The sequence below is a fragment of the Lissotriton vulgaris genome, chromosome 5 (assembly GCF_964263255.1).
Source record: "Lissotriton vulgaris chromosome 5, aLisVul1.2, whole genome shotgun sequence".
Taxonomy (NCBI): Eukaryota; Metazoa; Chordata; class Amphibia; order Caudata; family Salamandridae; genus Lissotriton; species Lissotriton vulgaris.
In genome coordinates this window covers 301,360,144-301,384,077 of record NC_141693.1, presented here as the reverse complement: position 1 = coordinate 301,384,077, position 23,934 = coordinate 301,360,144, and the positions used below count along the sequence as shown (strand labels likewise).

The following is a 23,934-nucleotide window of genomic DNA, read 5'->3' as shown; positions in this document are numbered from 1 at the left end:
CTTTTTTCAAACGGAGCACGCAGTAGGCCAAAGGCGGGCGCATTGCTCCGCCCATGGCCTATTGGTGTCTGTTACGCGCAGCAAAGCCCATAGGTTTTCAATTATCGTGCCCAGACACAGGCGCGATAATTGAAAACATGGCTCTCAGTGGCACGCGTGTACCACTCATGGGCGTTTATTTTTTTTTCAATAGTGATCACTTTTGGAATCACGTTGCATGAGTCAAAGTAGCTTTAACTGCGAGGCCTAGTGCATGTGGGGGCTACTTGATAGGACCGGGTCTGCAGCGCTACTGGACAGGCAGCGGCAGTGCACGGACAAAAAGGCTCTTGCCTCGTATTAGGTCACAAGCTAGTATACAAAGCAGCTGCTAAGCTGTCAGTTACAAACACTCGAGTCATGTTTGCTGCACTTCTAAAATATAATTATATTTTCTTGTGCTTTGCCTGGCGTTAACTTGAACTTGAATCTTAAAGCCTTGAAAAGCTGGCATGAAAAATCAGACAGATAGCTAACAAAAGGCATACTACAATAGGTGAACCAGCTGTTGTGCGTGTGAATGAATATAAATATATATATATATATATATATATATATATATATATATATATATATATATATATATATATATATATATATATATATATATATATATATATATATATATATATATATATATATATATATATATATATATATATATATATATATATATATATATATATATATATATATATATATATATATATATATATATATATATATATATATATATATATATATATATATATATATATATATATATATACATACATACATACATATACATGCAACAGTGATTGGGCGCTGAAGAAGGCTGTTTGAGCCGAAATGCATTCGCCGCCACTGGGAACCCATGATTAAAGCGAGCTGTTTGCCCTAATCTCCCCTTGGCCTCCGAGTTCTTCTTTTGAGGAAACTTCTCTGTCATATATATATATATATATATATATATATATATATATATATATATATATATATATATATATATATATATCTCACTGCACTCGTCCAGCAACCCCAATGTCCTGAGGGATTGCCGATCCCAACAAACGAAAGCTGACCCAGTCTTCAGGTGAAGAGAATATTTTTATTCAGTTTTGTTGCATCGCCACCAGCATAACGTTTCGGCCTGCTCAGAGGCCTTGGTCACATGACGCTAAGGGTGGGACAGACTATTTTTAAAGTGCTAGTGCATGGTTACGAGAACACATAATTGGTTGAACACAGGTGCATGGTAGTAAACATAGAAAACATGTCGGTGACCACGTTAAAAAGCCAAAAATGTACAATATTAAAAAATGTTAAAAAACAAATTTACATATGTACAAAGGGCAAGATAAATTTTATATACATTATCTCCATCCAACGTGCAAAAGTAACCTCTTATATCTAAAAGGGGTTAATATTGATGGATCTCGTCACCAATGAAATGTGGCAGCCTGTAGGAATCGCAACAATGTTCAATTTCCCAATCTAATTTGTTACCAACATTTCACATCATTCCAACCCTGCCATGTGGCGATTGTAAATATAATATAACCCAAGTGGGTGAGTACAACAAGTCATGTTTGATTGTTATGTTAACCAAGACAATTGTAGCACTGCTTAAATGCCGATATTACCAGTTATAATAGCCATTGTGTCAACCATAATGTGATAACCAAGAGGAAATAAAGCAAAGGGTGTCGTGAATAGTGATAACACAAAATACATTAATAACATTAAACCCCTCCCTTGATGGATGATGGGAGTCTAATCAAGTAGTCATCAGGAATCTTGTATCATTGCAGGGAAACTATGGCAGCATTATATACATTTCAGAAAAGATAGGGATGTCCGCATCTAAATGATAATACTGGTGTACAGAAAATATGATTATACTGTACAATTAAGGAAGGATTACATGGTGAGGTCAACTGGGATTTATAGGTGAGTATAAAAATCCACACTGGTGTTTAAACCAAGTGGTGTCTTGGTATCGAGATCAAGGATATATTTGGTTTCAAGAGCCCTTAAGATAGCTTCACGGTTGCCACCTCTGCGAAGAGGCGGGACCGAGTCAATGGCAAAATATTTCAGCAAATGGCTCTGTTTGGCATGATGTTCCTTGAAAGGACGTGCCACCGGGTAGGTGGGGTCCTCAGTGTTGATGGCCCTAATGTGCTGGAGTATCCTTTTGTGCACCTGCAACTTGGTGCTACCCACATATCGCAGGGCACAAGGACACTCCAGCACATACACTGTGAACTCAGTTTTGCACGTTAATTGCTTGGTGATAAGCCGAGGAACATCGGAAAAGGGGGTTAGATACTCAGTCATGTTAATGCCATGCCTGCAAGCCTTGCAGGTCGAGCATTTTTTGAAACCTTTAATGGCCTTGAACCAAGGCGTTGGTATCACAACCTCAGGACTGGACTTAACTAATGCTTCGCTGAGGGAATACGCTTTTTTGCAGGAGATATCGGGTCTGGCTGGCATCAGGTGACCAATCACTGGATCAGAGTTAATGAGATTCCAGTTCTTGGAAATGATTTTCCTTAATGCCTGAAATTGACGATTGAAAGTTAATACTGATCTGACAGGTGGATTAGCATTGTCTGCCTCTTTGTTTATTGGTCTCCTGGGTTGTAAGGCTATCTCCCTTGGCATAGCATTGACCTTGCGGATAGCCGAATCAATGGAGCTCTGAGCATAACCCCTAGCTAAAAAATGGGCTCTACTGTCACATTGGGCCTGTTTGCATTGTTCCACTATGCTGCAAATGCGTCTAATATGCAGCATCTCCCCGTAGGGGATGCTGCGAATCAGGTGTGCCGGGTGATGACTTTTGGCATGGAGCACAGTATTTCCGGAAGTTGGTTTACAGAACAATGTAGTATGTAACTTATTGTTGGTAATCAAGACCCTGACATCCAAGAAATCAATACATGTTTGACTCATATTGTGGGTGAACTCCAGGTTATATACGTTGTTATTGAATTGTGCAATAAACCCGATTGCCTCCTGTTTGGTGCCCCGCCTTATTAAAAATATATTGTCGATGTAACGATACCACTGGGCTATCAATTTAGCCATAATCAGACCTTGCGTACCCATGAGGACCTGCCTTTCCCAGTAGCCCATGTGCAAATAGGCATAATTGAGAGAGAAACATGCCCCTATGCCCACACCCCTGATTTGTTGAAAACATTGGCTGTTGAATTGAAAATAATTGTTGTTTAAACAAAAGGAAATCATAGCAATCCGCATTTTATTATGTTCCACATATTGCACAGACCTATTTCCCAAGAAGAATTGTACAGCCCTTAGTCCGTCAAGATGCTTGATGCTCGTATATAGTGACGACACATCAAGCGTGATTAACCAGTAATCTGACTGCCACTCCACGGTCTCTAGTTTTCTCAAAAAGTCACTTGAGTCTTGCACATATGATGGCAGTGCAGTGACAAAATCTTGGAGAAAGAAGTCGATATATTTTGTGACATTTTCCAAAAGACCGTCCCTGACAGAAATGATGGCCCTCCCCGGCGGTTTGTTAACGTCCTTATGAACTTTGGGGATAGGTATAACGCCGGCATCACGGGGAAATTTTTCTTCAAAAACTTAAATTCGTCCGCCTTGGACCTCCCCCTGTCGGCGGAGGAACTAGGGGATGCGCTGGGCCAACTCAACGTGGGTAAGGCGCCGGGACCGAGTGGGTTCCCCAGCGAATTCTACAAGAAATTCCACCTGCAGCTTGGGCCGCACTATAGACGGGCGTTAGAAGTGGCGCGGGAGCGTGGTAGCCTGCCGTCGGACTGGCGTCAGGCCGAAATTGTGGTGTTCCAGAAGCCGGGTAGACCCCCAGATCGACATGACTCATATCGTCCCATATCCCTGCTCAACTTCGAAGCCAAATTACTGGCCAAGGTGCTGGCGAACCGTCTTCTCCCTTATGTCACGGATCTGGTCCACCCGGATCAGGCGGGCTTCATGCCGCATCGAGCGATGCGACACAACATCAGGCGTGCACAGGCGGCGGTGGACGCTGTTGGGGCGACCGGGGAGCGGGCAGCACTATTGCTGGCAAATATTGACAGGGCGTTCGATTCGGTCAGCTGGGCCTACCTTTTCGCCCTCTTGCCGCGCCTCAACCTGGGCCCGGTGTTCATCTCATATGTTAGGTTGCTATATACAGACATCACTGCCTCGGTAGGCATCTCCGGGGCGATTTCAGAGAAGTTCCCAATTGCCAGGGGGACCCGGCAGGGATGCCCACTATCCCCTTATCTCTTCGCTCTGGCCATGGAGCCCCTAGCCGCATGGGTACGCGCTGATGCACAGTATCGTGGCTTTGTGTGGGGGGAGGAACTCTCAGATAGAATCGCGCTGTATGCGGACGATGTCCTCTTTATGACGGACCTCCACCGCTCCGGCCCTCGAATATTGGAAATAATGCAGGTCTTTGGCGAAGTATCGGGACTCTTCCTCAACCCGCGCAAGTCAACCCTGTGGGTGCTGGGTGGAGAGTTTGAGACGTACCCCTGGGCTTCAGCCCTACAGATGGCGGTCGGTGGTCTAAAATACTTGGGGGTCTTCCTATCCGAGTCCGCCGTAATTGCATAGGAACGTAACGTGCTGCCGGTATGGGACAAAGTCCAATCAGACATCAAAACCTGGTCTCGCATGCCCCTTAACATCTACGGCAGATCCGCAATCTTTAAGATGGTCGCCCTTTTGCTGCTCTTATATCAATTACAGAACCATCCGTATAGAATTGATCCACAGTGGTTCCGTCGCGTGAACTCGGTGCTGGGCCGCTTTCTATGGGCTGGTGGCGTCTCTAGAGTGGCGCTGCGGACTTGCTTCCTATCCACGTACTGTGGAGGTCTGGCTACTTCTGATCTCCTGTCCTACTATCAGGCCTCTCACCTACTAGTTCTAAATGAGTGGTGGTACGGCGACCACAGCGACCCGGCATATGCACTGGAACACTTCTTGATGGGCGATGCCACGCTCCATACACTGTTGTACTCGGCCAGGCGGCGGAAGAAATTGCAGCGGGTCACTCAGGTAGTTTTTGTAGTTTTGGAGACGGGCGTTGCGCCGCATGGGTTGGTGGGGTAGGCTGACAGCGGAAACTCCACTGTGGAATAATGGACAGCTTCCCGCACTGGCTTCCTTGTCGGGGTTTAGTGGCTGGGACGCCATCGGGATTTCCTCACTTGGCCACGTCCTCGCAGGGACTACCCTCAAGTCCTTTCAGGACCTCAGCACAGAATTCAGCATGTCCAAGACCCAATTCTTCAAATATCTACAGTTCCGCCATGCGCTAGCACCAAATCTGGTGGGGCTGGACCAACTTCCCGAATTTAGCCCTGTGGAGGCCAAGCTCTTCATGGGGGACCTGGGAGATAAGAAAGTCTCCAAAATATACCAAACGTTAGTCACCCACTGCTCCTCTTCTCTCCTGTCGTTGTAGGCCTGAACGAGGTACGCTGCTGCACACGGTGTGGGCTTGTGTGGGTCTCACCCGATTCTGGAATGGGGTGTGGAGTTGTCTGTCGGAGGTACTGGGGTGGGACCTTCCTCGTACACCCAGGCTTGGTCTCCTTCATGTCCTAGAGAATGTAGGTGGAAACATTTACAAGCGTCACCTCCTATTGCTGGGTCTAGTTGTGGCCAAAAGGGACTTGGCGAGAGCCTGGAAGAGCGACAGTGCTCCCCCACTTAGCGCCTGGAAAGCAGGCCTAGACTTTCTTATGGGGCTTGAATTGCCTGTGTTTGAGGCCAGGGCATGCCCCCGGAAGCATTACAAGATCTGGAAGCGGTGGGCGGATTACAGGGGCTTGACTTTAGGACCACCAGTTGATTTGGATGATGTACAGCCCCCGGAAGGGGACCTTGGGACCTAGAACGGCATCAGATGCCTACTGTGCAATACTTGTATACTATGGCGGAACGTGAACACGTGCACTGGGTTAGGGTGGGATAAGGGGTGCCAAGGTTGTTCTGTGCCAATTTAATCTCCGAGAGGTCACAACGCTTGTAACAGGAAGCATCATTAAGTTGTGCGTAAGCTTCCTCCAGTTAAAGTGTTTGCGGCCAGAGTACAACATTGCCACCTTTATCGGCCTGGCGAACAACGATTGAATTGTCAGCCTGGATTTTTTTGACCAAGTTGTAGTATTTGGTGTTGTGGGACCCCTCCATGATGTTTTGATTTGAGAGTCGGGACATGCAATTTTTTGATGTCGGCAATAGCCAGGTCATGGAAAATGTCCAGAATATCATGGAGTGTTAACGGAGAAAAGGTAGACTTGGGTTTGAATTTGGTTAAACCTGGAGCATTGTATACCTCAGCTGCATCTTGTGACCCAGAAAGCGCCCCTTCCTCACGTAATGTGGTCAGATCCTGGGGAAGTCCCACATCGTTGGCAGTAACAACAGAGGTGGAATGGCCTTGCAAGGCAGAACAAGATTTAGGAGTATGTTGATGTGTCAGAAAATATTTTTTAAGCTTGAGCTTCCTGATGTATTTGAAGAGCTCAATTCTGGTTTTCGTGTAACTGAAATTATTGGCTGGGCAATAAGTAAGACCCAAAGAGAGAATCTCAATATCAGAATTGTTGAGCACTGTTGGAGTTAGGTTAATAACTGCTGGGCCTTCTGCTATGCACTGTTCTACCATTTCAGGGCCCATTACTTGACCTTGTTCCAGCGTTTCTTTGGGTAGATCTTTTTCTTTTTTTGTTCGTCTCCGGCCGGCTTTGCGGCGCTGCTGCCGCTTGCGGTTGCGCTCTTGTTTGGTTGTTGGTTTGTTAATCTTGGGCGCAGTGTGGCCCGCCTGTCCTGTCTTAGGCAGTTTACCTCCTGGCCCAGAGAAAATTTTGTAAACCCCAATCTCTGGTCTCTCTTATTACTGTCAGTGTCCGAGCCGCTATGTTCGAGGCATATGAGCTGCAGATCGTACACTAGGCATTAGATTGCCACCTGGTGTTGGGCTCGGATGATTGCAGGTTGTTGTCTTCTTGGAGAAGTCTTTGTAGTCAGGATATAGGTGACTCTTCCCTTGGACAATACTGCGCATGGCCATCGGCTCCATCCTTAGATTGTTTTTTTCCGCCACTGGGTTCGGATGATAGTTTCTCCGCTCCGGCTAGAAAAACTTTTTCAGCAACTTCGAAGCGCAAAAACTTCCTATAACTAATATCGACATCGAATATACAACTTTCGACGCCATTGACTCTATTCCGGTTCATCGACGCGGGCCGCTGGGCCTATAGACGCCGTGCAGCCTACACCACATGGAAAGAACTCCGTTGGAGAAATGCCCAGTATGCGAGCAAAATGTTCGAGGCATGTGGGCTGCTGAATTCATATCTGTGCATAGATCGCCGCCTAGTGTTGGGTCCGGATGATTGCACATTGTTGTCCTCGAAGAGTCTTCGAAGTATCACGAGATAGGTGGCTCCTCCCCTGGACTACAGTGCGCATGGGCATCCACTCCATCCTCAGATTGTTTTTTTCCGCCATTGGGTTCGGATGTACTTATCTCGACTCCAGTTCCAAAAACTTGTACTTTTTCTACTCCTAAGGCCAAAAGGCCTTCACAGCGTCGGTATTGTATCGTTCGGTGCCTGTCCCTTTCGAGTTCTTCAATCGACATCGAAAGAAGAAATTTGTTACGACAACACAGGCCCGGACTACATCGACCATGGAACAGACCCCGTTCAAGCGGTGCCCCGTTTGCAATTCAAAATACTCCAACTTAGATGTGCACCCAGTGTGCAATACATGTTTGTCCCCCGACCACGACGAGTCAAAATGTTTCACCTGCTCGAAGTTCCGCTCAAAGAAAACTATTAAACTTCGACGCGCGGCGAGGCAGTCGGCCCAACAGGCGGCCCCAGCGCCTGCGAACATCTTCGATGCCGGAGACGAGGAAGTCTTCCAAGATGAGGAAGGAGATGAAGACGTTCCCGAAGAACTGTCGGAACCGGCGTCGGAGCAGGACTCCAATTTCGAGGTGGACGAGCAAACCGAAGAATACGTCCACGACCAAGACGTCGTCGAGGTAGGGGACGACGATGAGGCCATTGGGGCCGTCGATGACGACTCCAGTGGAGAGCCGAGCCCGCCCGCATTTCCGGGGCCTATAACTAACATTCCGCCCCCTCCGGCTCCGGTCGAGGCATCGCCGAAAGGCCTTAGCCAAGATCCTTCCACACGGTCTACAGCCCCGCGCCAAAGCCAGGCTAAGACCCTTTCCAAAGAGCCATCGGTCGATTCTATGAAATCAAAACCGAAACAAGCAGAGACGAAATCGAAACCGAAACTACTCAAGATGGGGGTCGGTTCGACGTCGACGCACGTTCCCACACAGGCTGTCGACGATCCTTCGGCGTCGAAGATGCCCGTCGGCTCCAAGACTGGGACATCGAAGCAGGCCTCGACCAGCAAGCACGTCGCCTCGAAGGGCTCGGCGCCGACGTCGACGACCAAACATGGCGAGAAGGGCAAAGACCTCCCGTCGAAAAAAAGTCTCGAGCCAAACCTGTCAGGACTCAAGGCTATGCTCGGGAAAAGGGTTGAACCCACGGCCATGGCCCCGAAAGTGTCGTCGACGCCCAAGGATGGAGGCGCCACGCGCCGGGAGCTCGATTCGACGCGGTCAAGCGAGCGGCCTACACAGGCGTCGAAGCGACCCGAAACAGCCACTTCAAGCTCAAAAACTGCAGGCTCAACGCAAATAAAGTTTGGGCTTCCGCCTATGGCCCGCTAAAAGCATCTCGAACGCCATGAAACCGCCGAGGCTTCCAAGACGTCGAAGGTGTCCCCCAAGTCCACACACGAGAGGGTCGTCTATCACGAGCCTTCTTATGACAACCAGACAAAACTCTTTATTGACTCGGAGTCGGGCAAGCTTACCGTCCACAAGCGGAAGATCGCGCCTGAACATCCCTTGGAAGGTTACAGGATTCCCCTCAAAAAGAAGATGGACTCATCTACCTCTCCGGTTCTTTTTGAACCAGTTCAGGACTATTCGCAACAAATAGCTCATTCTCCAGCACAAAGTGAGGAGGACTTGGGTGCAGACTATGGCCAAATGGCCTAATCTTACCACACAGACGCTGATCAGGATGACTCGCATCAGTGGTCTGGGGCAGGGGATCAAGGCGATGACCCTGATGATCCCCATACCGCTCCGGACACCCAGTCCTACAATGTTAAACCATCTCCAACTGAGGACACCGCAGCATTTAATGCATTGATTGAGCGGGCAGCCCTTAACCATGACGTCGACATGCATGCCGAGCCAGTGGATGAGGATTTCTTGTTTGACACCTTCTCCACATCTGAACGCTCCACTAAGACTCTACCCATGCTTAAAGGGGTCCTCAAGCATGCGACGGACATTTTCAAGGAGCCAACCAAAGCCAGGGTTTTCAACCCCCGGATCGAAAAGAAATACAGGCCTGCCCCAGTGGACCCCACCTATATCAAAGGCCAGCTCCCCTTGGACTCCCTCGTGGTGGCTAATGCACGCAAAAGGGCTAACTCTCAATCAAGTGGTGACGCTCCCCCTCCGGACAAAGAGTCAAAGATCTTTGAAGCGTCTGGAAAGCGTGTGGCAGCGCAAGCCGCTAACATTTGGGGAATAGCTATTACACAGGCCCTGTTGGCTATATACGACAGGGCGCCCTACGACACACTAGAACAGTTAGTGCAGCACATGCTTGATATGTACAGAGAAGGTGCAGAAATGGTTATACAAGAGGGGAAATTGGTCTCCTATGCGTCAATCAAATGCGCACTGGACGCAGCAGACACAGCGGCAAGGGCAATAAATACTAGCGTAATGCTGCGACGCCATGCATGGCTGCGCATCTCAGGGTTTAAACCAGAGATCCAAACTACTCTTCTCAATCAACCGGTTAACCCTGACTTCCTGTTTGGACCGGAGGTTGACACAACACTTGAGAAAATGAAAAAAGACACTGACGGCGAAATCCATGGGGGCTCTGCAGTCCCAGCAGTTTGGGGGCACTTCCTTTCGTCGCTCCGGTAACAGGGGAGCCACAAGAGGACAAGCTCTACAGCATTCCCAGTACGCCAGGGCAACACGCAATCCACCTACACGAAAAACACCAGGGGTGGATACCGTGGGAACAGCGCCAAAGGGAGAGGACGGGGCAATAACAACGCCAGATCCTCTGCTCCCAACAAACAGTGACTTCTTGTCACTGCCCCCCGACCATCTAACACCTGTCGGGGGAAGACTCCAGCAGTTCCTGCCAGTCTGGGAAGACATTACAACAGACAGGTGGGTGAGACAACTTATCCGGTACGGCTATTGTCTAGAACTGACCTCCACCCCCCCAACATACCCCCAAGGCACCGTCCTATGTCCGCAGAGCACACGCACTTATTGCAGCAAGAAGTACTCTCCATGCTGCAAAAAGGAGCGATAGAACTCGTGCCTGTAGAAGAGCAGGGTACAGGGGTGCACTCTCTGTACTTCTTGATTCCAAAAAAGGACGGGTCCCTGCGGCCCATTCTGGACCTCCGACCCCTCAACCAATACATCATTTCAGAGCACTTTCACATGCTAACCTCACAACAGGTCCTGCCGCTGTTCCGCCAGGGCGACTTCCTAGCCACCCTGGACCTCAAGGATGCATATTTCCACATTCCCATTCACCCAAGTCACAAGAAATATCTCAGGTTCACTATAAACAATCAGCATTACCAATTCAAGGTTCTGCCTTTCGGGGTCACTACTGCTCCCAGGGTGTTCACAAAGTGCTTAGCGACTGTGGCAGCGCGCCTTCGCAGGCAGAGTGTTCACGTGTATCCCTACCTGGACGACTGGCTGGTTCAGGCCAGTTCAGCCAAGCAGTGCGGCCGCGATATGTTGCGGACTATTCACCTCCTACACAGTCTGGGGTTCTCACTCAACTACGCGAAGTCTCACCTGCAGCCTGCCCATGTGCAACAGTACCTAGGGGCAACACTAAACACTCAGTCTGCCACAGCGCAGCCGAACTCTGCCAGGGTCAACAGCATGCAGCTGCTCATTCGGAGGTTCAAACCTCACCGATCCCTCCCAGCGCAGGTGTTCATGCAACTGATCGGTATGATGGCATCCTGCATATTCATAGTCCCGCACGCGAGACTGCACATGCGTCCCCTTCAAGAATGCTTGGCCCGACAGTGGAACCAGGCTCATGGCCATCTAAAAGACCTAGTGTTGGTGACCGGTCGTGCTTACAACTCTCTGCATTGGTGGAATCCACAAAACCTTTGCAGGGGACGACTGTTCCAAGAGCCTGTTCCACAGATAGTGCTAACGACGGACGCTTCTCTCCAGGGTTGGGAGCGCATGTTCTCCATTTCACAGTGCAGGGACTCTGGACGTCACAACAGCAGAAGATGCATATCAATGTGTTGGAGCTGATGGCAATCTTCATGGCACTGAAGGCATTCAAGTTGCACCTGTGCAACAAGGTCGTATTGGTCCGGACGGACAACATGACCGCCATGTATTACATCCAGAAGCAGGGAGGCACGCACTCCCCGCAGCTGTCTCACCTAGCCCAGAGCATGTGGAAGTGGGCCATTCAGAGGAACATCTTCCTCATGGCAGAGCATCTCCCGGGTGTCGACAACCAGATGGCGGACCTGCTCAGCAGGCACAGTCATCAGATGCACGAGTGGGAGATACACCCGTCAGTACTCCATCCATACATCCAGCAGTGGGGTCATCCAGACATCGACCTCTTCGCCACAAGCGAAAACGCAAAATGCCCAAACTTCGCCGCCAGGTTCCCACACCCGCAGTCTCAGGGCAATGCGATATGGATGAACTGGTCAGGCAGATTTGCGTACGCTTTTCCCCCAGCCCCCCTCATACCTCTGGTGGCACGCAAACTGCGACAGCACTCCATGACGCTCATCCTGGTTGCTCCAACGTGGGCACGGCAAGCTTGGTACACCACGTTCCTGGAACTTTCAGTGGTGCCTCACCAACGGCTGCGCCTCACTCCCAGCCTCCTCACTCAGAGCCATGGCGACGTTCAGCACCCTGATCCCCAACAGTTTAGCCTTGCGATTTGGCTCCTGAGGTCATAGAGTTTGGATACCTAAACTTGCCTCCTGAGTGTATGAACATCATCAAGGAGGCAAGACGACCCACTACCAGGGCATGCTATGCAGCCAAATGGAAGCGGTTTGTTATTTACTGCTCCAACAATGACATTAATCTGTTGTACGCATCTACGCAAAACATCATATGTTACTTATTGCATCTGTACCAATGCAACCTAGCATACAGTTCAATCAGGATACATTTGGCGGCCATAGCCGCTTACCTTCAGAACAGGCAGCACTTTTCCGTTTTCAGGGTGCCTGCCATTAAAGCCTTTTTGGAAGGACTTAAGAGTGATCCCTCCCAGACACCCTCCTTCACCAGTCTGGAACCTAAATATCGTTCTCACCAGACTCATGGGGCCACCCTTTGAGCCACTCCATTCCTGTGAGATACAGTTTCTTACCTGGAAGGTGGCCTTTCTAATAGCTATTACATCGCTGCGGAGGGTCAGTGAGCTGCAAGCCCTCACGATTCAAGAACCCTACCTGCAAATTCATGCAAATAGAGTGGTGCTTCGCACCAACCCTAAATTCATGCCAAAGGTGGTTTCGCAGTTCCACCTTAACCAAAACATAGAACTGACAGTTTTCTTTCCTAACCCTGACTCAGTGGCAGACAGAGCACTGCACACCTTAGATGTCAAAAGGGCTCTCCTGTATTACATCGACAGGACAAAAGACTTTCGAAAAACTAAACAACTGTTCGTTGCCTTCTCTCCACAACATAAGGGCAACCCCATCTCCAAGTCAGGTATAGCCAGGTGGATTGTTAAATGCATCCAAATCTGTTATCAGAAGGCTAAGCGCACATTAACAGTTCCCCCTAGAGCGCATTCCACACGCAAGTTAGGGGCTTCCATGGCTTTGGCGGAATATGCTACTTACCAGTATGCATCTGTTCTTGGCATGTAGGGCTGCTGACATTCATATCGCCCACCCTCCTCCCCGGTGCCGCCTGTCGCAGCTGTAGCTCTCAGAATCATTTTCAGGCATGGTCATCACTTTCAGTATTACACTCCATCTCTGCCACAATGGCGAAAAACAATCTGAGGATGGAGAGGATGCCCATGCGCACTGTAGTCCAGGGGAGGAGCCACCTATCTCGTGATACTTCGAAGACTCTTCCAGGACAACAATGTGCAATCATCCGGACCCAACACTAGGCGGCGATCTATGCACAGATATGAATGTCAGCAGCCCTACATGCCAAGAACAGATGCATACTGGTAAGTAGCATATTCCTTCCACATAGCGATCATCACGAGGTCTGCAACCTCTGTCTATCGCCGGATCACGACCAGTCGACCTGAATCCTTCAGATCATCCGGGATCGGAGGGCCCGCCGACACAAAATGAGGAGATCAGCCCCAGCACCGGAGAATATCTTCGACAACGAGGTTACACTCGTTCCAGAAGAGGATTCGCCTGATCTCCAGATCATATCAGAGGCAGAGGACTCAGATAGCTCGATTCCATCACGTCAACCCGTGAGTACTTCTGCCCCTGCACCACATGCACTGCCCAAGCCGAAGGCGAAGTTCAGCAATCCACCCTTGGTGCCCAGTCGAGACCAAGTACCTCCTCCTAAATCCCAGCCTTCGAGCTCGGCTCAGAGGAAAACTACTATGCCTTCAGGGGCTTCGGCACCGAGCAAACCACACGTGCCGATTCCACCACCTCCATCGGCCCCGAAGCCAAAAGACCCTTCGGCACCGAAAGTGAAAGACCCTTCGGCACCGAAAGTGAAAGACCCTTCGGCACCGAAAGTGAAAGACCCTTCGGCACCGAAAGTGAAAGATCCTTCGGCACCGAAAGCGAAAGATCCTTCGGCATCGAAACCTAAAGAGGTACAAGCACCGAAAGAAGCTCCGGCTCCAAAGCCGTCCGCTTCCAAAACTAAAGAGGGAAAGCCAGCGCCCGACGCCACAAAGTCGACGAGGCCAGCTTCCACTCCGAAGACTCCAGCTTCGGTGCCAACACCCACAAAGCCTGATTCCGAGGTTCCTAAGCCCTCGGACACGCCTGCCAAGCCGAAAACAACACCTTCGGCACCGAGAACTTTGCCCAGGACGCTGTAACACCTCCCAAGGCAAAACGCCCAAAACAACCTCTGTCGGAACCAACAAAGTCGACGCCAAAGAAGGTTGTAGAGGAAGAAGAACTGTTTAGACCAGATCCTAAACAAAAGAAGATCTACATAAATCCAAAGACTGGACATGTAGGGCCTATACCTCATAAAAAGAGACCAGTAGAAACACCACCTCCATCTGTGGTTCCAGCCAAAAAGGACTGTGTAACTTCTCCTATGCACCCTCCCTCTCCTGTATCTCCTTCTCCTGTCCCTCCTTGCATATCGCCTCAAATCTCTCCTGTCCCCTCTCCTGCATCATCACATTCACCACAGACTGATGAGGAGTATGACTTAAGGTGGTGGGGAGGATCCACATGCAGACCCAAATACATATCCTTTAGATGAGGATATCTATACTATTCCACCACATAATGTGCCTGATGTCCCTGATCCACAGTTATACCCGTCAAAGCTTTCTCCTCCAAAATACAGCATTGGTTTTAATCACCTCTTACACAGATCTGCTCTCTACCACAATGTCACAATGCATTCTAATGAAATTGAAGAGGATTTTCTGTAAGATACATTTGAGCCATCACACAGATCTACTCAAATTCTTCCCATGATCAAAGGAGTCATTAAGCATGCTCCAGAAATATTCAAAGATCCTGTACGCACTAGGGTACTAAATCCAAGAATAGAAAAGAAATATAGGCCTGCACCCTCTAATCCAACCTATATTAACCCCTTCCATGCTCATGACGAGCTCAGCTCGTCATGCAGTACACTGCTCTTGTGCTGATGACGAGCTGAGCTCGTCATGAACAATAGGGATCATGGATCTGCAGCACAGAGGGGGAATTGCTGCAGCAGTCAAGGTGTTGAAGGACACCCTCCATTAGACTCTTTAGTGGTGTCCAATGCAAGAAAACGAGCGAATTCAGACTTCTGGTGTAACGCCCCCATCTGACAAGGAATCCAAAGTTATTGATGCGTCAGGTAAAAGAATAGCTGCACAGGCTACAAATATGTGGCGCATTGCAAATACGCTAGCCCTTCTCTCACGTTATGATAGGGCTCATTACGACCAATTAGAGACACTACTACAACACCTTCCAGATCAATATAAAGATCAGGCAACAGAGCTCATACAAGAAGGCAAATTAATTTCGAATGACTCAATAAAATGTGCCCTAGATGTCGCAAACACAGCTGCTAGAGCTGTAAATACTAGTGGCATACTCAGAAGACATACGTGGTTGCGCATTTCAGGGTTCAAACAAGAGGTGCAAACCACAATTTTGAACCAGCCTTTTAACCAAAATCAATTATTTGGCCCAGAAGTAGACACTACACTGGAGAAAATGAAAAAAGACACACACTGCAAAGTCAATGGGAGCTCTACAGTCCACATATAATAGAGGTTCTTTTCGTCGCTCCTTTTATAGAGGAGGCTCCAAACAAACTGGAGCAGACACAAAAACATCTTTCAAGACGCAAACACAAACATCTTCTAACAAAGGGTATTTTAGAGGAGGATACAGGGGCAATAATAACAAGGGAAGAGGTCGCGGTAACAACAACAACCGCTCCTCCTCCACAACTAAACAGTGACTTCCCTCTGCTCCCCCAAAAGCATTCCACTCCTTTGGGGGGCAGATTCACACAGTTCCAGCCAGTCTGGAACTCCATCACAACGGACCGGTGGGTAAGACAGATTATCCAACATGGCTACTGCCTAGAACTTACAGAAACCCCCCCCCAAACATACCACCCAGGCAGCGTCCTATGTCTACAGATCACCTGCACTGCTTCAACAAGAAGTTCTAGCACTTCTACAAAAATATGCTATTCAACTAGTCCCATTAGAAGAACAAGGAACAGGGGTTTACTCGCTGTATTTTCTAATTCCCAAAAAGGACGGGACGCTGAGACCAATTCTCGACCTCAGGCCCCTCAATCATAACATACAATCAGATCATTTTCATATGATCACTCTGCAACAAGTGCTCCCACTACTGCAACAAGGCGATTTCCTTTCAACACTAGACCTGAAAGACGCCTATTTTCACATCCCAATACATCCTGCTCACAGGAAGTACCTACGGTTTGTAATACAAGGAAAACACTATCAGTTCAAAGTCCTTCCGTTTGGTGTCACAACAGCACCACGGGTGTTCACAAAGTGCTTAGCAGTAGTAGCAGCACATCTCAGAAGACAACATATACACGTCTTCCCTTATCTGGCCGATTGGCTCATAAAAGCCAAGTCATTCCACCAATGTGTACAACACACTCAGCAGACAATTCAACTGTTGCACAACTTAGGGTTTACGATCAACTACACAAAGTCGCACCTAGACCCTTCGCACGTGCATCAGGATCTAGGAGCTACCATAAACACATCTACAGCTCTAGCGTATCCCCGTCCAGCCAGGATACAGAGCATTCAAGCCTTAGTCTCCACTTTCCAACACCAACAGTCTCTCCAAGCAAGAGTGTTCATGAGATTAATAGGCATGATGGCATCTTGCATCTTCATAGTACCACATGCAAGACTGCAAATGCGTCCATTACAAGAATGTCTGGCACAACAGTGGAATCAGGCTCAGGGTCAGCTCACAGACCTGGTGTTGGTAGACAGCTGTACGCATCGCTCTATGTAATGGTGGAACACCAAAAACTTGACAAGAGGACGGCTGTTCTTCGAGCCTGTTCCACAGTTAGTGCTCACAACAGACGCATCCCTCACAGGATGGGAAGCCCATCTCTTACACCATACTACTCCAGGTCGATGGAACAACCAACAAAAGCTGTTCCATATCAACCATCTAGAGCTGCTAGCGATATTCTTAGCACTCAAAACTTTTCAACTACAAGTACAAAACAAAGCTGTCTTAATCCGGACGGACAATATGACAGCAATGTACTATATGCTGTGGAAAAAGCTAAACACTCAGAAGTAGTGTAAAGTAAAAAAGTAAATGGACCAAACCAAAGGAGAGAGGGAAAGCACAAGAAAGAATACCCATCAGCCCACCCGTGGGCGGAACCTCATCATCTGGGTTTGTAAAGATGTAGGCTGGTATCCACTAGATCACTGTTTGAATGTTTTTTTCAAGGGATGCTAGTAAAAGGATCCACCAGTGAGACGGACAGCCGACAGGTAGTGTTAGTGGGCTGAGGGAAAGAAAGTGGTGAAGGGTTGCAGTGCTCAAAGTGAAGAATTAAAAATGCCTGTTGTGATGCCAAAGAACAACTTTATTGAGGGTGACCATCATAACGGCATGATTAAAAGCAGAGTGATGATAGTATAGAAGGAATTACCATCAGTTGAAGATATTAACTGGTCAACATATTTCAGCCTCGGCAGGCTTTCATCAGGACCTAAGGAATACACTACTGCAACAGTGGATCAAAAGATACCACAAGTGAGAAAATAGTAATGAACAATGTAAACCTACCGGTAGAACAATTTTTTTCTATGGTGGTCTCATTCTTATTTGACACACTCTCCTAAGGAAAATAAAAGAAATGCACACAAGGTAGAAACATTTGTAAGCATTTTCCAATTACAAACATGTTATATTCCACAGTATAAAATTTTTTTGCCTCACTCATATATTTTATAGAGGAGGCCCCACCTCGCCTGGCACTCGCTCAGGGCAAAAGAGGCCACGCTCTAAATATAGAGATTAAAGACATGAAAAAAGAAATTTCCTTTTCACGTGAGTGGATTTGTCGCCAGAAAGTGCGTCATATAAAACTATAAGTGATACTCTGAGTAGGCAGCAAATGACGGCAAGAAATACAGCTGAAAAAGCACTCTAAGCTAAATACGTCTCTTATTAGTATGCATAGATTTTGCAGCATTTAAATATAGTCAGGTACTTTGGCTTGGCAAAGTCAGAAAATGTACATCTATTAGCAATAGTATATACTTATATGCAGGTAATTAGAGAGCAGAGAGACACTGAACCCTTGAGCAGTTATTGATAAAGTGTCACCTGCAAGCTGGAAAGAAAATACTTAACAACTGGCCAAATAAGAGCAAGGCTCGAGTTTTTACAAGTATGGAGCTCTAATGAAACAAATTCGATGAAGGAATCTAGAGCTCTCAGCCAGAAGATGGAAAATATGAGCCACGGTTGTATCACCCACCTGTCCGTCGTTGCCTCGGTTCTGTCTTCTGAGCCGAGGGGAAGGTGGTAAACCAACCTGTGTGGTTCGAATAAAAGGGCTAGTGGCGGACCAGAGGGGGAACCACATTCCTATCGTTATCCAGAGTTATGTTAAAACTGATTGGTTCAGTGACGTATCAGAACAGACTCTCATTTAATTGGTCTGGGTGGTAGAGGCTCGTCTGGACACCTCGTATCTCCGGTAATCCTAGACTATTGGTCCCGGATGGAACACGGAAACAAACTAATTGTTTCCGGTGCCGCGTCACTGAAGTCGTCAGTATTGGAATATGGCGCCAAAATTACATATCGGAATGAAAGCGGAAACCAACTAAATGTTTCCGGTACCGCATCACTCTGGTCAACTGTGTTGAAGGTTTGGCGGCAGATAGCGGACCAGTGTGAGAGATGGTATATAGGCCAGGAAACGGAAACAGATTAAGCATTTCCGGTACAATGTGACCTGAATTTCGTGTATATGGAAAACAGGCAGGTGGCGAACTGGAAAGGAAGCATGCAAAGATGTTTGTTTATTCATTCGATCGTGCACGCAAACCGGAAACAAAATGTTTCCAGCCCGATAGTTTGTAGATATCGGGTTTGTCGAAACAGACCCAATGTCAATAGAAGGTGTAAATCACGAGGTGTATTGGTACCTTACATTGTGCTGTAATTAAAAAAGTAAATCTCAATCCGTGATTCTTGGCTGGGGCCGTCGTTGTAAGGCACGGGACACTATGCGAGACTGTTATGAACAGGCATGGCACTAAACCAATAGTGGGTATGAGAATAGCACCGGTCTAACCGCTCGTGGCTCCCAATCAATCAATCAATCAGTGACACTTATAAAGCGCGCTACATACCCGTAGGGTCTCAAGGCGCTGGGGGGGGGGAGCCGCTACTGCTCGAACAGCCAGGTCTTCAGCTTCTTCCTGAAGGAGAGGTGGTCTTGGGTCAGGCGCAGGTCGGTCGGGAGGGAGTTCCAGGTCTTGGCGGCCAGGTAGGAGAAGGACCTTCCTCCTGTAGTCGCTCTTCGGATGCGGGGGACGGCGGCGAGGGCGTGGTTGGCTGATCGGAGGTGGCGTTTGGGAGCGTAGAAGTTGACTCGGCTGTTGAGGTAGCTCGGGCCTTGGTCGTGTAGGGCTTTGTGTGCGTGGGTGAGGAGGCGGAAGGTGATTCTTTTGTTGACGGGGAGCCAGTGAAGGTCTCTCAGATGTCCGGAGATGTGGCTGGTTCGTGGGATGTCGAGGATGAGTCTGGCTGAGGCGTTCTGGATCCGCTGGAGTCTCTTCTGGAGCTTGGCGGTGGTACCGGCGTAGAGGGCGTTGCCGTAGTCCAGTCGGCTGGTGACGAGGGCCTGGGTGACGGTCTTCCTGGTCTCGGTGGGGATCCACCAGAAGATCTTCCGTAGCATGCGTAGGATGTTAAAGCATGCCGAGGAGACGTTGTTGACTTGCCTGGTCATGGAGAGGGAGGAGTCCAGGATGAAGCCCAGGTTGCGTGCATGGTCTGTCGGTTTGGGTGCGGTGCCCAGGGCGGGAGGCCACCAGGAGTCGTCCCAGGCGGAGGGAGAGGAGCCCAGGATGAGGACCTCCGTCTTGTCCGAGTTCAGTTTCAGGCGGCTGGTCGTCATCCACTCGGCTACCTCTTTCATCCCTTCGTGCAGGTTGGCTCTGGCGGCGGCGGGGTCGTTGGTCAGGGAGAGGATCAGCTGGGTGTCGTCGGCGTAGGAGATTATGCTGAGGTTGTGTTTGCGTACGATGGCCGCGAGGGGGCTCATGTAGACGTTGAAGAGTGTGGGGCTCAGAGATGATCCTTGGGGGACGCCACAGATGACTTCGGTGGCCTCTGACTTGTACGGTGGTAGGCGGACTCTCTGTGTTCTCCCGTCGAGGAAGGAGATGATCCATTCCAGCGCCTTGTCCTGGATTCCGACGTTGCTGAGGCGCCGTACTAGGGTGCGGTGGCAGACCGTGTCGAATGCCGCGGAGAGGTCCAGGAGGATGAGGGCCGCTGTTTCTCCGTTGTCCATCAGGGCTCGGATGTCATCGGTGGCGGCGATGAGGGCGGTCTCGGTGCTGTGGTTGGCTCGGAAGCCGGACTGTGAGGGGTCGAGGGATCCGTTCGTCTCGAGGAAAGCGGCCATCTGCTTGTTGACGGTCTTCTCGATGACTTTGGCTGGAAACGGGAGGAGCGAGATGGGGCGGTAATTCTTGAGGTCGGTGGGGTCCGCTGTTGGTTTCTTGAGTAGAGCGCTGAGTTCGGCGTGTTTCCAGCTCTCTGGGAAGATGGTGGTGTCGAAGGATGTGTTGATGATGTCTCGCAGGTGGGGTGCGATGACAGCGTCGGCCTTGTTGAAGACGTGGTGAGGGCAGGGGTCGGTCGGTGATCCGGAGTGGATGGAGTTCATCGTGCGGATGGTGTCTTCGGTGCTGATCGGGGTCCAGGCGTGGAGGGTGGTGGTGGGGGGTGGTTGTTCGGTCATGGTGTGCGTTGGTTGGTTGTTGAAGCTGTTGTGTATGTCCGCGATCTTGTTGTGGAAGTATGAAGCCAGGGAGTTGCAGAGGTCTTGCGATGGGGTGATGTCGTTGTTTCCTGCGCTGGGGTTGGAAAGCTCTTTGACGATGTTGAAGAGTTCCTTGCAGTTGTGTGCGTTGTTGTCCAACCGGTCCTTGAATGCTGTTTTCTTGGCAGCGCGGATCAGCTGGTGGTGTTTCCGGGTGGCAAGTTTGAAGGAGGTCCTGTTGTCCGGTGTCGGTTCCCTTCTCCAGACTTTCTCGAGGGCTCGGCAGTTCTTCTTGGAGCTCTTGAGTTCGTCGGTGAACCATGGGGCTTTCTTGCTGCCGGGTCTGCTGGGCGGGGTCCTCAGTGGGGCGAGTTCGTCCGCGCAGTTGCTGATCCACTTCGTGAGGTTGTCGGCGGCCTGGCTGGGGTTCGCTGAGCTGGCAGGAGGGTGCTGGCTCAGGGAGGTGGCGAGCTGGTCTGCTGTGATCTTGTTCCAGCTTCTGCGGGCGGCCTGTTGCTGGTGGTGGTGGGTCGTTGTTTTCTTGAAGGTGAAGTGGACGCAGCTGTGGTCCGTCCATTGAAGCTCTGTGGCGTGGCTGAAGTCGATGTCCTTGCTGGATGAGAAGACCGCGTCGAGTGTGTGTCCGGCGAGGTGGGTGGGGGTGGACACCAGTTGCTTGAGTCCCAGGTTGGCGAGGTTGTCGAGCAGGGTGCTGGTGTTGCGGTCGTTGTTGTTCTCCAGATGGAAGTTGAGGTCTCCCAGGAGGATGTAGTCAGCGGAGGGGAGGGCATGTGGGCTGACTAAGTCGGCGATGTCCTCGCTGAATTGTGTGCGTGGTCCAGGGGGTCGGTAGATCAGGGTGCCTCTGAGGGTGGTGTTCGGGTCGGTGTGGATCTGGAAATGCAGGTGTTCGGCGGTGGTCAGGGAGTTGTCGGTGCTGGTCGTGAGACGGATGGTGCTCCTGTGGATGATGGCGATGCCTCCTCCCATCTGGTTGGCGTTTCGGTCCCTCCGGACGATCTTGTAGCCCTCTGGGATGGCGATGGCGATGTCGGGAGCTGAAGAGGCGTTCATCCAGGTCTCCGTGAGGAAGGCAACGTCTGGAGCTGTGGTGTCGAGGAGGTTCCAGAGTTCGATGGCATGTCTGTGGACGGAGCGGGTGTTGAGTAGGATGCACTTGAGGTGGGTGCTGCTGGTGTTCGGCTTGGTGGGTGCTGGTGCGAGGCAGGTCCGGATGCAAGTGAACTTGCAGGCGTGGCAGCTGAAGGGTCCGTGGGTACGTCGTGGAGAGGCTTGATGGCATTCTGGGAGTCGGCCGGTGTTGAGAGCGGTGAGGGTGGCGGCGGAGTACGTCAGGCGGGTCGGTCGGGGTCTTCGAGGTCCAGGGGTCCTGGCACTGGGCGCGGTCCAGGCGCGGACGGGCGTAGACGGGCTTACCTTTGGCGCGCCTTCGGCGCACAATCGGCGCGCCCGCTGCGCTTGACCGCTGCGCGTTCGCACGGTCGCCATTTAAGGCGAAGTGCGCGGGTGGGCGGAGCAGCTGGGAGGCGGGAGCGGGGAGGGTACAGAATAGAAAAAGGGGCGGGGAAAAGCGGCGGTGGCGGGAAGGGAGGGCGGAGGGCGGCGAGGTAGGCGGACAACAAGGAAGGAAACCACAACACGGGGGAAATAAAATTTATACAGAACGGGCACAAATTCACGACAAAACAAGGAAAACAAGGAGAAAACCAAAGTTATATCAAACAGGCACAAATGTTGGACAAAACAAGGGCAAAAACAACCGCAGCGGCGCCCGCCGGCAATCGGCAAAACGAGGCAGCAGCGAGGCAGAGGGCAGGCAAGGGGCACACGCAGCAGCTGGTGGCCGTGCGGCGCGGGGGTGTCCCACAAGTGGGTCACACTCACCTGCGTCGCACGGTCGCCATTTAAGGCCAAGTGCGCGGGTGGGCGGAGCAGCTGGGAGGCGGGAGCGGGGAGGGTACAGAATAGAAAAAGGGGCGGGGAAAAGCGGCGGTGGCGGGAAGGGAGGGCGGAGGGCGGCGAGGTAGGCGGACAACAAGGAAGGAAACCACAACACGGGGGAAATAAAATTTATACAGAACGGGCACAAATTCACGACAAAACAAGGAAAACAAGGAGAAAACCAAAGTTATATCAAACAGGCACAAATGTTGGACAAAACAAGGGCAAAAACAACCGCAGCGGCGCCCGCCGGCAATCGGCAAAACGAGGCAGCAGCGAGGCAGAGGGCAGGCAAGGGGCACACGCAGCAGCTGGTGGCCGTGCGGCGCGGGGGTGTCCCACAAGGGTCTCTAAGGGAGATAGTGAACCTGTTGATGGGCATTATGCTGAAAATGGGTGAAACGGTGGATGCAAACATGTTTGAAATAATCACCACAGCTCGGTGTGTAGACCAGTCCAAACATGAGAACACTGTATACCCCTTGGCCCAGTATCGAATTCTTTTGGTGTGTGTTAAATATGTACACAAAGAGATGCATTATTTTAGGGGAACTGTGCACAGAGGTGGACACCAAATGTGGTCTAAAAGTATGAAAAGGTGCACCTCTACATGGGCATTGTTGTAGAAAACTGATACCAGATTGCATATGGGCATGTGTATATCAGCACAGTCACCAGTTTCAGGGAGATAGTCAAGGATAGGAACACTGGATCAACAGAATAGTATATCTATTATGTAGATAAATATTATGTCGGGTATGTGCGAGAGTGTATTCTTATATAACCCAGATCTGTGAGATGGTAGATTTAGAGCTGAATCCAAGAAATGTCATCATTCAAACCTTCAGTGTCACATTTGAGTTTGAAAATCCATTTCTGTTCTCTAACGAACAGGAAATGGGAAATGTCGCTGACATGTGGGGGTATAAATGGTTGTTCAAGAACTAACCACTCCATTTCCTCAGCAGTGTGTTTCATAGTAAGGAAATGGTTTGTCATCCTGGTCGCTTGTTTGTTGCGCCTGATGGTACTTTTGTGTT

General features: G+C 49.8%; 1 protein-coding gene across 27 annotated transcripts in view; it reads left to right on the top strand.

Annotated features, from left to right (window-relative positions):
• The window catches only part of LOC147710773 (cyclin-dependent kinase 11B-like), a 431,002-nt gene that overhangs the window by 274,399 nt on the left and 132,669 nt on the right, over positions 1 to 23,934 (top strand). The gene's annotated exons all lie outside the window — the stretch shown is intronic.